Source organism: Beta vulgaris, chromosome 1 (genome assembly GCF_026745355.1).
Source record: "Beta vulgaris subsp. vulgaris cultivar EL10 chromosome 1, EL10.2, whole genome shotgun sequence".
Classification (NCBI taxonomy): Eukaryota; Viridiplantae; Streptophyta; class Magnoliopsida; order Caryophyllales; family Amaranthaceae; genus Beta; species Beta vulgaris.
In genome coordinates, this window is record NC_079202.1 from 25,282,729 (window position 1) to 25,298,429 (window position 15,701).

Genomic DNA, 15,701 nt, shown 5'->3' on the forward strand with positions numbered 1-15,701 from the left:
TTACCTTATCTTGTTCTAGCTCGTTTTTACTACCTTGCGTTATTATGTTTTTTCATTATTATTATTTCGGGTTTTTTATCACCATTTTTTTTATCCGTTTTTCTAACCTATCTCTATGATATAAGCTCAGGGGAAGCAATGGTGTCCTCCTTGGAATTTACTTACATGCTCCTCTGGCCACCTAATCAACTCCAATTTCAAGCATAAACTTGCCAAAACAAAAATATCAATCAAATCAAATGTAAACCCAATCAACTCATATAAAATCCAATCATATAAACTACTTGTCAATAAAAAAGATTCAATCAAAAAGATTCATAATTGAGAATTTACCAAACGTTAATACTATAACATCCTCTCAAATCAATTTTTCCATAACACAAACTCAATTACAAACACAATCTCCAAACAAAAAAAAAATACTTTAAGTAAAAGTTATGTCTTGGTCCGAGTGGGAATACCAAGGAATAGAGACTTTACAAATAAAGCCTGAAGATTGGCATTCCATTGCTGTTATTTAACCCATATATTAAAATCAAAAAATCAAATTTCGTTAATATGACTTTAATATTCGTGCCCAAATATTAAAAAAAAAAATTGAGACATAATATGAGAACTCGAATTTGGGGAAAATAAAAAAAGTACTGAAATTATTTTAAAATCTCTCAAGGCGCATGTTAAGTTGGTATTCTAACGTGCGCTACCCTAAGCTCCATGGGACGAAAAAAGAAGACGGCATCGATGTCAAGTTCTCTGGGACCGGAAAAGCCTGGGGAAGAGCCTCGAAGTAATGAGAGGGAGAAACAAGTAAATATTAGTAACAATCTCAAGGGAACAGTAACTTCATCTGGAGTTGAAAACCCAGAAACTCAACCTTCAAATTTGAACCCCAAACCGGTGGAAAATGTTGCGATGCAGAAGTGGAAGTCCTTCACAACATAGAGTAGAATCTCTGATAAAGGTATATTGCTCCAACATTGTTGGATGGCCCCCCTGTTGCTAAACTTGATAAACCTGAAGTGTCTAAGCTTAGTGATATATGGATTAACTCACTCATAGTCTATGTTATTGGGCAAAATCCTACACTAACAGCTATGATATCCTATATAAAAACATAATGGAATGTATCTGCAGAGCCTCAAATTTTTAAGCATGAAGAGGGTTATTTTGTTGTTAAGTTGGACTCTGGGATAGAACGAGATGCTATTCAATTTACTGGACCACATCTATTCTTTGGGAAACCAATTACAGTGAAACAATGGTCACCTAGTTTCAATTTTCACAGTGAAGTGTTGAAGATAGTTCCTATTTGGGTCAAATTCCCTAATCTTCCATTACATTGTTGGAGTAGTGATTCTCTTAGTAGGATTGGTAGTCTGCTAGGGGTGCCAATCTATGCAGATGACTGTACCTCGAACGCTCTTCAAGTATCTTTTGCCCGGGTGCTTATTGAGATGGATGTAACTAAGAGGGTTCCTAATGAAATTCATATAGAGGAGCCTAATGGTACTACTTTCACTCAGAAAGTTGTCTATGATTTGTTGTCTCCATATTGTGGGAAATGCCTCAAGGTGGGACATAATTGTGAGACCAGTATGGGTAGGTCCGAACCTATGCCCATTCTGGTGCAGAAATGGGTGCCAAAAGCTCAAAAAGTTTCAGGTGAAGGGGATGCTACAGATCAAAGAGATCCTACTAGTGATCCTACAGTACTAGTAGATGTTGGGGTAACTAGCGATCCTAATATTGTAGTAGATCTAAGTAGTGAGATTACTCTTGTGGCTATCCCTAGTAATGTAACACATACTGACACCCATGATAATGAGGAGGAAGGAGCCTTGAAAGTGGTTACTAGGAAATCAAAGGACAAGGGGAAATAAATTGCTTTTCAAGCTGCCAGAGCTGTTAGCTTTCATCATAGTGGTCAAAACTCAGGTATGCCTGGGGGTGCTAAGGGACCTAACCCTTATTTGTCATGATGTTAGTTGCTACATGGAATGTTAGAGGGCTTAATGACCCTCTAAAACAAAAAGAAGTTAAAAACTTCTTAAATAAACATGGCATCAGTTGTACAGCTCTGTATGAGACAAGAGTTAGGAGAAATAATGTGGCTAAAGCTAGGAAACAATTTGGCTTGGCCTGGAAGTGGAAAGACAATAATGATCATTCTCCAAGGGGAAGGATTTGGTTTGGATGGAAACCAGGAGAAGTAAAGGCTCAGGTAATGTCTAAGTCAAAGCAACTTATTCTCATGAATGTTGAAAATATGGTTGGTAGCATTCAATTCTACATAGCTGCTGTGTATGGACTTCACACCATACAAGATAGGAAGACTCTTTGGAGAGAGCTATTACAGCTTACTACTGAATATAGTAAACTTCTGATAATCATAGGGGACTTCGATGCTATGGCTCATGTTCAGGATAGACTTAATGGCTCCCCAGTTACAGAGAGTGAAACCTAAGATCTTAAAATTTTCATTATGGAAGGGCAGGTCATGGAAGCTTCTAGCAGTGGGTTATTCTATTCATGGTCTAATAATAGTATTGGAGCTGATAGAGTGTCTAGTAGAATAGACAGGCTTATGTGAATGATGTTTGGAACTTGAAGTATCGTGAAATTATTGTTAAATATCTGCCTATAGTGGGGTATCAAATTACTCTCCCCTGCTGGTTTATTTTGGCTGTCATGATACTGGAGGAGGAAGGCCTTTTAAATTCCACAACATTTTAACAAAACATGAGCATTTCCTTGATATAGTAAGTGCAGCTTGACACTCAACAACAGGGCAATACTAGATGCAGAAACTATGGAAGAAGTTAATGGCTGTTAAAAAGACAGTTCAAGAACTTCATGCAAGCTCTTTCTCTAAAGCTTGGTTAAAAGCTGAAGAATACAGACAAAAGCTAGTACAAGTGCAAGCTCACCCTGATATCCGTCATAATGATCAATTACAAACTGAAGAAAGGGAGGATTATAAACAGTTCAGACATTGGGCTAGAGTTGATGTTTGTATATTGAAGCAGAAATTTAGGATTGACTGTATTGCTCATGGAGACACTAATTCAAAGCTTTTCTTCACTGCAGCAAAAGTTAGGAAAGCAAAGAACAACATTAAACCTTCTATACAATGAGCAGGGTGAGACGTAAACAAAACCTGATGATGTTCAAGGTGAGCTAGTGGGTTTTATAAAAACCTCCTTGGTACTGCTGCCCCAGCCCTTCAGGCCATTGATTTGCACACTATGAGACCAGGACCCAGGCTTAGTCATGAAGCAGGCTCCCTGTTGATTCAGCCTATCACTGTGCATGAAATTGATAGTGCTCTGAAAAATATTAATGATGCTAAGGCTCCAGGAATTGATGGCTTAACTCTTTTTTCTTTAAGAAAAGTTGGAATGTGATTAAAGAAGATGTTTATGGAGCAGTGCAGAAATTCTTTGAGAGAGCTATTCTTCACGAGCCTTTTAATGTTACAACCATCACTCTTACACCCAAAGTGGAAAATGCTGTTAAGGCTAAGGATTTGAGAGCTATAGCCTATTGTACTGTCATTAACAAAATAATCTTTAAGATTATTACAAAGAGACTGCAGGTGTCATCAATGAAGTTGTTGCTGTTTCTCAAACAGGTTTTATGCCTGACAGACACATATCAGATAACATTCTTCTAGCCACTGAGTTGATAAGGGGCTACACTAGGAAAGAAATGTCTCCTAGATGCTGCCTTAAAGTTGATATCAAGAAGGCATATGATTCAGTTGAGTGGCCATTTCTATGTAGTATGCTAGGGGAGCTTGGGTTTCCTAGTAAATTCATTGAATGGATAATGGCCTGTGTTCAAAGTGTGAACTATTCTATCTTTGTCAATGGTAAACCTTCTACACCCTTTAATGCCAAGAAGGGGATGGGGAAGGGGACCCTATATCCCCCTTTCTCTTTGCCCTATGCATGGAAGCAGGTGATTGGGTGATCTCAAAGCCAATAGATTTTAATTACCATCCTAAGTGTGAAAGATTACAGCTTACTCACTTGATGTTTGCTGATGACTTTCTTCTTTTCTCTAGAGCAAATCACAGCTCAGTCACTAAAATCTTTTAAGCTTTTGAGAAATTCTCTGTTGCTTCAGGGCTTCATGCTAGTCCTGAAAGGAGTAACATATCCCTGTTTGGTGTTACTCATGAAGAATCATCAAATCTAGCAGAGGCCAACAATATGAATTTTGGCACACTACCATTTAGGTATCTAGGGATACCTTTAAGTGCTAAAAAGCTCACCTATTCACAATGCAAACCTTTGATTGAGAGAATCACCTCTAGGGCTCAAGGGTGGGTGGCCAAACTGCTCTCCTATGCAGGAAGACTCCAACTTGTGAGGAGTATTCTAAGTAGTATGCAAAACTACTGGGGATACATCTTCCCTTTGCCAAAGAAAGTCATCAAGGCTGTTGAAGGTATTTGTAGAAGATTTCTATGGACAGGCAACATTATAGAGCCAAAAAAAGCTCATGTGGCTTGGAATAAGCTATATGAACCTAAATCTTGTGGAGGCTAGAACTTAATCAACATGGCCATATAGAACAAAGCAACTATATATGCTCAAGTTATATTATTGTGGGCTATTACCTTCAAATCTGATAGATTGTGGGTTAAATAGGTAAATGCTTATTACATCAAAAAGGCTAAACTACTCTACTGTGAACATCAATAACAACTCTTCTTGACAGTAGAGGGTTGCTGAACGCTCTGGGTGGTTGGACTGCCATTACTAAGGATGGCAAATTCACTATCAAACAAGCTTATAAGCTGATTCAGGGGAGAATCAAATGGTTAACTAGAAGAGGCTGATTTGTAACAATCAAGCAACTCCAAAAAGCAATTTCATTCTATGGTCGGCCTTACAAAATAGACTTGCTACTGCTGACAGATTGAGCACCTGGAATGTTCCTTGTAGAATAATTTGTAGTCTGATATGTGTGATAGTGCTGATGATACCATATAACACCTGTTTTTTGCTTGTACTTATGTAGCAGATATATGGAGGAAAATATGTCATATCTCCACTCCACAAGCCTGAGGAGTACTTTTGAGCAGGAGTGTAGTAATGTCATTGCTAAAACAAGGGGTAGCACTAAAACTGCCAGATTCTATACTATGTGCTTTACTGAAACAATCTATGATGTTTGGAAACAAAAAAACAACAAGATTTTCAATAGAGTTTAGTAGATAGCAATACAGGATATCCTTTTTCAAATTGCTTGTTCATGTAAAGAGGATGATAAGAAGTTGTTACTTTACTAACTTCTTTAGTTTTTAGCCTGTGGGCTTGTTATTTGCCTTCATGTAGAGTCTGTTCTACAGTTGGTTGTTCTCAGTTTGTAGAGCCTGTTCTACGGTGGGTGTGATTGTTGTTTGATTGTTCCCCTTAATTACCATATTTTTTTTGGTAGTCAATAAAAATTTTGAATTGCCAAAAAAAAAAAAAACTTAAACCCATATATTAAAATCAAAATTTTTTGCCCATAATCGAATTTCAACATAAACTGCAGAGCTTGGGCCATGACCGCAAGCAAGCTTGGCGATCCATTACGGGCTGAGCAAAGCCAATTCCATGACCGCCAAAGCCAATTCTACCAACTTGCTTGAGATAATTCTCAGCTAATAATCGACGGTCTCAATTGAATAGAGAGAGAAAAAAATATTACGTGAAATTCAGAAATATGGGCATGGTAATTGATGGGTTTTAAAATATACCGCAAGTGCACGGTGTCTGTTTTGCAGAAACTGGCAAATACGGGTCGATCCACAGGGAGAGGAGTTCTACAGTTTATGTTTAATTATCTAACTACTTCCAGAGAGGAAATGATTGAGTAATTAATAACTAAACTAGACTAAACTAGAACGCAGAAAGATGGGAATTTATCAAATAATTAAAAGCCTAGGGCAATCGATCGGTCCACCATGCTTATACCAGTTTAATCAATATAATATAGTTCAACAACACTTGGATTGAGGTTCGAATAAATGAAGTATTTCGTTCATCCTTGGTCAGGCATTAACAACTCCTAGATTAACATATGCCAGTACGGTCGCTCAACATAATCAAATCTACCTATTGTAACAAGCTCTAATGAATAGATCTTTCGATTCTAATTCTTATTAGCTAAACATAACTCATGATATTGCGCAATTACATGAATTAAACAAGTATAACAAATCAAAGGAATTTTCTAATTCAATCCAATTATTGAAGAACATCAAACCACAATAAAAAAGGTATAAACATGGCTTCCCTCTCTAAACCCTAGAAATAGACTACTCACTCATTGATATAAGAAACCAATAAACATAATCAAAGTAAAAGAATTCATTAAATTAAAAAAGTAGAGAAGAATACCAAATGATTGAAGAACATGAAAAAGGAAATCGACGATCTATATAATCTTCAAATGTAAAAGTTCAACAAAAGTAGAGAGAATAAACTAAGTTTTGCCCTAAAAACGTAAAAATGAGATGATCTCTCGAAAATATAAAAAACCTATTTATACTTCTTACAAAACCGGCTAAAAAACCCGAAAAAACGCGTCCTGGAACCGCCCGGTCACCGGGCGAAATCCGCCCGTGGCGACGGTGATTCAACTTTACGACAAAAAAGCAAATCCGCCCGGTCGGGCGCGTAAGCAAATTTTCCATTTGTCGCCCGGTTGACCGGGCTAACATTCCTTGAATTTTGGTGAAAAATTAATTTCGCCCGGTCGGGCAAAACCGCCGGTCGACCGGGCGGAGAAACAGTTTTCAACTTGTGAAGTGTATCTTCAAACCAGATGTCGGATTGGCGTGTGACCTATCATTGGAAAGCCCTTGAAGTCTAGTTTCCAACCCAACGGAATTTTGTGATTATCAATTGTTATCAAAAGTTATGCAAAATAGTGAACAGTGTCAGTTTTGACACTTCTTTCACTAACTCTTGCTTCATTCTAACTCGAAATTGTCCCGAAGATGCATTGTGATCCTTGTGCAAGTATCTTCATCTTCAATGATTAATAGCTTGATCTTAGGTAATCATAATCAATTTGCATCAAAGTAACCTGAAAATGATCAAAACACGCAAACGGGGAGTAGTAGAGCACAACTTACGTAATTCATTCCATTATGCACCTAAATGCTCTAAAAGGAGTTCAAATGCAATCAAATGCATCTAAAAACTTATATAATTAGTGACATATCAAACTCCCCCAAGTTAAACCTTTGCTTGTCCTCAAGCAAACAAGACATGAACATGAATATGATTGCTTCCCCTTTATATATGAAAACAGAGATCAAAATCTTCTATAAGGCTCATAAATAATTCAAGCAAGCACAATTCAAGTTCAACTGTTCAGATTACTCTATTTACCCATCGCCCAAATAAGCAATCAAATGCAGCTGCCTTATATGACATACAAATCTCGAGAAGGCTCTCACTAGGGTGTCACTCCTCTCGACATTTTTGTGGCAGGCAAAAGATGTGCCCGATCACTCACCATCCCAACCATAATAACCCTTCCCACTCACACTCTCATGTGTTTAGAAAGGTATAATGCCACTCAACCTAATCATGTCGACTCAAGTAGCGAACATACTCTTTAACCTTGACAAACTGACCACATCAATCCATAAGACAATGTAAGCACAAGCTCAAGAGGACTTTTTCAGGGTTGTAATGGGGCTTAGGTAGGGTAGGATTATGTATGGGAAATGTGGTGGAAAAACCAAGAATAGGGAGCACAAGTTACTAGAAGTATCAACCTGAATATAGCCAATAACATGTCCCAATTCATAAATCACAAAATTTTCAATAAACTCATCCTTGAAGCAGTGTGATGAATTTTTTTTCTTTGCAAGCACTTGTAAAAGAAAGAATTTTTGACTTTTTGTTCGTTTCTTCTTTTTCAATCTTTCTTTTTCTTTCTCTTTGCATTTTTTCCAGTCCCATAATCACAGTATATTCATTTGCTCATTCTTTTCTTTTTCTCAACTTTTGTACCTTAATACAATCATCTCCATCCAAAGTAACTCATAAAAACTATCTCAGATACTAACTCAAACATATGCTCCCCCAAGCTAGGCTTGGGATTAATATCAAAACAAGGGCATGGGCATGTAATGAGGTTTAGTAACCTGAAATAGTCATTAGGCTCAGCGGGGCTAAGGAGGATAAAAGTATATCAAAAAATCACTTTAAGGCTCAAAAAGCAGACAAAAGAACGCCTCTATCACAACAATTGCCACAAGCCATCAGATATCAATGCGTACGATGTCAAAGTCAAGATCAGTCAGCTAATGAGGAACTAACACACAAGAAAACAGAATGGATATAGAAATGAATCCATTGGCAAGAATGAATCCTCACAGTCTAACCAATTCAAGTATGCAGTCAAGATAAGCGCTTTATTATCAAAACTCATTGAGGGTCAAGGCATTTAGAGTTCACATTCCAGCATCACAATCTCAAGTGCCCAACTATCCAGATAAAGAGCCCAAATATACTTTCAAAGAACATCATGGGCACAGGGAAGCAATCACACCATTCCAGTCAAATCGTATTTTTGGTATTTTTTCAGCAATATTTGTTTTTTTGTTTTTGTCTGAAAGCAAATAAATCTGGCCTAAGAAAGCAAAAATCTACACTAAAAGGTAGAAAGAGAGAAAATACATACAAAAATCCTCCCCCAAGCTGAACGTGGCAATGTCCTCAGTGCCGCAAGATGAACTATATGACTATGCTTAGAGGAAAAATTAACGTTAGGACTCTCCCGCTCCCTCACTCTCTAAAAGGAAAAAATGAAAAAAAAAAAAAAAAAAAAAGATAAGAAAGAAAAAAAACTACGGGTTGCCTCCCGCAGCGCTGGTTTATAAAGGTCCCGCACGACCATATTACCTCCTCAATCTCAAATCGGAGGGGCTTGGCAATGAGTGTCCCCTCATCAAACATTTTCCTCCTGCAGCAATTTGCTCAAGCATAGGAGACTTAACAGCATTGGTTAGTTTAAAAGTGACATTATCATCACCAACACTCAAAGTTAAAGACCCAACTTGACATCTATAACAGCACCAGCTGTACACAAAAACGGCCTACCAAGAATAATAGGAATTTGGCATCCTCCTCCATATCAAGCACCAACAAAATCAACAGGAATATAAAACTTTCCCACCCTAACAGGGACGTCTTCTAAAACACCAAAGGGTATTTTATAGAACGATCGGCCATTTGCAAAGTAATTTGAGTGCACTTAAGTGCTCCCATATTCAGTTTCTTATAAACAGATAAAGGCATGACAGACACAGAAGCACCTAAATCACACAATGCCTTATCTATAAATAATGCACCTACATGGCAAGGGATGGAAAAACTACCAGGATCCTTCAACTTAGGTGGGTTCTATTTTGTAAAACAATACTACACTCTTCAGTTAGAGCGACTCGATCTACCCCACCAAAGTCTTTCTTTTTTGTAATCATGTCTTTCAAAAACTTAGCATCAGGCACTTGAGAAATAAGTTCAGTAAAAGGAATTGTTATCTCAAGGTTCTCGACCATAGTCAAGAACTTACCAAGTTGTTGATCGACCTTCGACTTCTGCATCCTATGGGGGAAAGGTAGCCTTGGTGTAATAGGCGTTTCAGAACTCTTTTCCTTCTGCTTTCCTGTCTGATCTTCCTTAGCTAGTTCGACCTCAGACATCGAATTCTTCTCCGCTTCTTCCTCTACCACCTCTTTCTCCTTGCTAGGAGCATCATCATCAATGGGCATGGGAAGACCATCATAAACAGTGCCGCTACGAAGTGTAACGACATTGACAGTCTCCCTTGGGATGGGTTGTCCCGGCAGATGACCTAGTTGCCTCTGTGCATTATTTTCCGCCACAAGCCTGAGGAGTACTTTTGAGCAGGAGTGTAGCAATGTCATTGCTAAAACAAGGGGTAGCACTAAAACTGCCAGATTCTATACTATGTGCTTTACTGAAACAATCTATGATGTTTGGAAACAAAGAAACAACAAGATTTTCAATGGAGTTTAGTAGATAGCAATACAGGATATCCTTTTTCAAATTGCTTGTTCATGTAAAGAGGATGATAAGAAGTTGTTACTTTACTAACTTCTTTTAGTTTTTAGCCTGTGGGCTTGTTATTTGCCTTCATGTAGAGTCTGTTCTACAGTTGGTTGTTCTCAGTTTGTAGAGCCTGTTCTACGGTGGGTGTGATTGTTGTTTGATTGTTCCCCTTAATTACCATATTTTTTTTGATAGTCAATAAAAATTTTGAATTGCCAAAAAAAAAAAAAAAAAAACTTAAACCCATATATTAAAATCAAAATTTTTTGCCCATAATCGAATTTCAACATAAACTGCAGAGCTTGGGCCATGACCGCAAGCAAGCTTGGCGATCCATTACGGGCTGAGCAAAGCCAATTCCATGACCGCCAAAGCCAATTCTACAACTTGCTTGAGATAATTCTCAGCTAATAATCGACGGTCTCAATTGAATAGAGAGAGAAAAAAATATTACGTGAAATTCAGAAATATGGGCATGGTAATTGATGGGTTTTAAAATATACCGCAAGTGCACGGTGTCTGTTTTGCAGAAACTGGCAAATACGGGTCGATCCACAGGGAGAGGAGTTCTACAGATTTATGTTTAATTATCTAACTACTTCCAGAGAGGAAATGATTGAGTAATTAATAACTAAACTAGACTAAACTAGAACGCAGAAAAATGGGAATTATTTATCAAATAATTAAAAGCCTAGGGCAATCGATCGGTCCACCATGCTTATACCAGTTTAATCAATATAATATAGTTCAACAACACTTGGATTGAGGTTCGAATAAATGAAGTATTTCGTTCATCCTTGGTCAGGCATTAACAACTCCTAGATTAACATATGCCAGTACGGTCGCTCAACATAATCAAATCTACCTATTGTAACAAGTCTCTAATGAATACGATCTTTCGATTCTAATTCTTATTAGCTAAACATAACTCATGATATTGCGCAATTACATGAATTAAACAAGTATAACAAATCAACAGGAATTGTTCTAATTCAACCCAATTATTGAAGAACATCAAACCACAATAAAAAAGGTATAAACATGGCTTCCCTCTCTAAACCCTAGAAATAGAATACTCACTCATTATAATAAAGAACTCAATAAACATGATCAAAGTAAAAGAATTCATTAAATTAAAGAAAGTAAGAAGAATACCGAATGATTGAAGAACAATGAAAAAGGAAATCGACGATCTATATAATCTTCAAATGTAAAAGCTCAACAAAAGTAGAGAGAATAAACTAAGTGTTTTGGCCCTAAAAACGTATATAATGAGATGGATCTCTCGAAAATATAAAAAACCTATTTATACTTCTTACAAAATCGGCTAAAAACCCGAAAAAACGCGTCCTGGGAAACCGCCCGGTCAACCGGGCGAAATCCGCCCGATCGGGCGACGGTGATTCAACTTTTACGACAAAAAAGCAAATCCGCCCGGTCGGGCGCGTAAGCAAATTTTCCCATTTGGTCGCCCGGTTGACCGGGCTAACATTCCATGAATTTTGGTGAAAAATTAATTTCGCCCGGTCGGGAAAAACCTCCCGGTCGACCGGGCGGAGAAACAGTTATTTTGCATCAACTTGTGAAGGATGTATCTTTCAAACCAGAAGTCGGATTTCGGCGTGTGACCTATCATTGGAAAGCCCTTGAAGTCTAGTTTCCAACCCAACTGGAATTTTGTGATTATCCATGTTCCATCAAAAGTTATGATAAAAATAGTGAACAGGTGTCAGTTTTGGCACTTCTTTCACTATCTCTTCGCTTCATTCTAACTCGAAATTGTCCCGAACGGATACATTGTGATCCTTGTGCAAGCTATCTTCATATCAATGATTAATATGCTGATCTTAGGTAATATAATCAATTTGCATCAAAGTAACCTGAAAATGATCAAAACACGCAAACGGGGAGTAGTAGAGCACAACTTACGTAATTCATGCCATTATGCACCTAAATGCTCTAAAGGGAGTTCCAAATGCAATCAAATGCATCTAAAAACTATATATAATTATGACATATCAAACTCCCCCAAGTTAAACCTTTGCTTGTCCTCAAGCAAACAAGACATGAACATGAATATGATTGCTTCGCCCGTTTATATATGAAAACAGAGATCAAAAATCTTTTATAAAGCTCATAAATTATTCAAGCAGGCACAATTCAAGTTCAACTGTTCAGATTACTCTATTTACCCATCGCCCAAATAAGCAATCAAATGCAGCTGCCTTATATGACATACAAATCTCGAGAAGGCTCTCACTAGGGTGTCACTCCTCTCGACATTTTTTTGGCAGGCAAAAGATGTGCCCGATCACTCACCATCCCAACCATAATAACCCTTCCCACTCACACTCTCATGTGTTTAGAAAGGTAATAATGCCACTAACCTAATCATGTCGACTCAAGTAGCGAACATACTCTTTAACCTTGACAAACTGACCACATCAATCCAATAAACAATGTAAGCACAAGCTCAAGAGGACTTTTTCAGGTTGTAATGGGGCTTAGGTAGGGTAGGATTATGTATGGGAAATGTGGTGGAAAAACCAAGAATAGGGAGCACAAGTTACTAGAAGTATCAACCTGAATATAGCCAATAACAATGTCCCAATTCTATAAATCACAAAATTTTCAATAAACTCATCCTTGAAGCAGTGTGATGAATTTTTTTTCTTTGCAAGCACTTGTAAAAGAAAGAATTTTTGACTTTTTGTTCGTTTCTTCTTTTTCAATTCTTTTTTTCTTTCTCTTGCATTTTTTCCAATCCCATAATCACATATAATTCACTTTGCTCATTCTTTTCTTTTTCTCAACTTTTATACCTTAATACAATCATCTCCATCCAAAGTAACTCATAAAAACTATCTCAGATACTAACTCAAACATATGCTCCCCCAAGCTAGGCTTGGGATTAATATCAAAACAAAGGTCCATGGGCATGTAATGAGGTTTAGTAACATGAAATAGTCATTAGGCTCAGCGGGCTAAGGAGGATAAAAGTATATCATAAAAATCACTTTAAGGCTCAAAAAGCAGACAAAAGAACGCCTCTATCACAACAATTGCCATAAGCCATCAGATATCAATGTGTACGATGTCAAAGTCAAGATCAGTCAGCTAATGAGGAACTAACACATAAGAAAACAGAATGGATATAGAAATGAATCCATTGGCAAGAATGAATCCTCACAGTCTAACCAATTCAAGTATGCAGTCAAGATAAGCGCTTTATTATCAAAACTCATTGAGGGTCAAGGCATTTAGAGTTCATATTCCAGCATCACAATCTCAAGTGCCCAACTATCCAGATAAAGAGCCCAAATATACTTTCAAAGAACATCATGGGCACAGGGAAGCAATCACACCAATCCAGTCAAATCGTATTTTTGTATTTTTTCAGCAATATTTGTTTTTTTTTTTGTCTGAAAGCAAATAAATCTGGCCTAAGAAAGCAAAAGATCTACACTAAAAGGTAGTAAAAGAGAGAAAATACATACAAAAATCCTCCCCCAAGCTGAACGTGGCAATGTCCTCAGTGCCGCAAGATGAACTATAGGACTATGCTTAGAGGAAAATTAACGTTAGGACTCTCCCGCTCCCTCACTCTCTAAAAGGAAAAAATGAAAAAAAAAACAAAAAAGAGATAAGAGAAAAAATAAAAAACTATGGGTTGCCTCCCGCACAGCGCTGGTTTATAAAGGTCCCGCACGACCATATTACCTCCTCAATCTCAAATCGGAGGGGCTTGGCAATGAGTGTCTCGCTCATCAAACATTTTCCTCCTGCAGCAGGTTTGCTCAAGCATAGGAGACTTAACAACATTGGTTAGTTTAAAAGTGACATTATCATCACCAACACTCAAAGTTAAAGACCCGGACTTGACATCTATAACAGCACCAGCTGTACACAAAAACGGCCTACCAAGAATAATAGGAATTTGGGCATCCTCCTCCATAACAAGCACAACAAAATCAACAGGAATATAAAACTTTCCCACCCTAACAGGGACTTCTTCTAAAACACCTAAAGGGTATTTTATAGAACGATCGGCCATTTGCAAAGTAATTTGAGTGCACTTAAGTGCTCCCATATTTAGTTTCTTATAAACAGATAAAGGCATGACAGACACAGAAGCACCTAAATCACACAATGCCTTATCTATAAATATGCACCTACATGGCAAGGGATGGAAAAACTACCAGGATCCTTCAACTTAGGGGGGTTCTATTTTGTAAAACAAGCACTACACTCTTCAGTTAGAGCGACTCGATCTACCCCACCAAAGTCTTTCTTTTTTGTAATCATGTCTTTCAAAAACTTAGCATAAACAGGCACTTGAGAAATAAGTTCAGTAAAAGGAATTGTTACCTCAAGGTTCTTGACCATAGTCAAGAACTTACCAAGTTGTTGATCGACCTTCGACTTCTGCATCCTATGGGGAAAAGGTAGCCTTGGTGTAATAGGCGTTTCAGAAACCTTTTCCCTCCGCTTTCCTGTCTGATCTTCCTTAGCTAGTTCGACCTCAGACATTGAATTCTTCTCCGCTTCTTCCTCTACCACCTCTTTCTCCTTTCTAGGAGCATCATCATCAATGGGCATGGGAAGACCATCATAAACAGTGCCGCTACGAAGTGTAACGGCATTGACAGTCTCCCTTGGGATGGGTTGTTCCGGCAGATGACCTGGTTGCCTCTGTGCATTATTTTCCGCCACTTGAGCAAGTTGAGTCTCCAAATGCTTGGTGGTATTCTTCAGCTCCTTGATGCTCTCCTCATGATTTTTCTGCATAGAAACCATCATTTTCATTAGATCAGACATAGTAGGCTCTTGAGAGCTGGTATTATGAGGAGTTTGCTGCTGATAGCCTTGGGGTGAAGGCCTATTGAAACCAGGAGGGGGGTTTTGAGGAGCCCCTTCATAATATGGTTGTCTAGCAGCATGTTGTGGTGGGTTTTGATGTGGTGGTTGGTAGGAAGATTGTGGTGGAGGTTCAGGATTTTGTACATTGTTGTTCTTGTAGGAAAAATTAGGATGTTCTCTCCAACCTGGGTTGTGTGTGTTAGAGTATGGGTTGTGTGGAGGTCTTTGCTGAAAAAAATTTGCATGCGCCATTTGATTCGGATCAGGTTGATTGTAGCAACAATCATGACCAAAGTGGCCTTGAACACCACACACTTCACAAAAGGAAGAAGTAATAGGAGCCATGGAAGACATTGCATTAATACTCATAGGAGGAATACTAGACTGCAAAGATTTCAGTGAGTCCATCTTCATGCTCAACTGGGCTACTTGTGAAGACAACAAGGCATATGCATCAACATCCAACTTTTTCTTTGTAATAGTCCTGGAAGAACTATGATCATTCTCTGCTAAGTTGGCCAGAAAATTATACCCTTCATCCACCTCCTTATCTAAGAAGACTCCCCCTGCAGATGAATCAATTGTACTCTTGATATGGGGTTGTAGACCATTGTAGAATGCTTGGGTGATGAACCACTTATCCAGATTGTGGTGTGGGCATTCTCTCTGCAGATCCTTGAATCTATTCCATGCTTCCTTCAGTGTTTCATTGGGTTCTTGTTAGAAGGTGGCAAGCTTATGTCTTATTTC

General features: G+C 38.0%; 1 non-coding gene across 1 annotated transcript; it reads left to right on the plus strand.

Moving 5' to 3' along the window:
• The first annotated feature begins 15,594 nt into the window (after positions 1 to 15,594).
• Positions 15,595 to 15,701, plus strand: LOC125494527 (small nucleolar RNA R71). The gene has a single exon (XR_007270774.1). It is a non-coding gene; the product is annotated as a small nucleolar RNA R71 (small nucleolar RNA).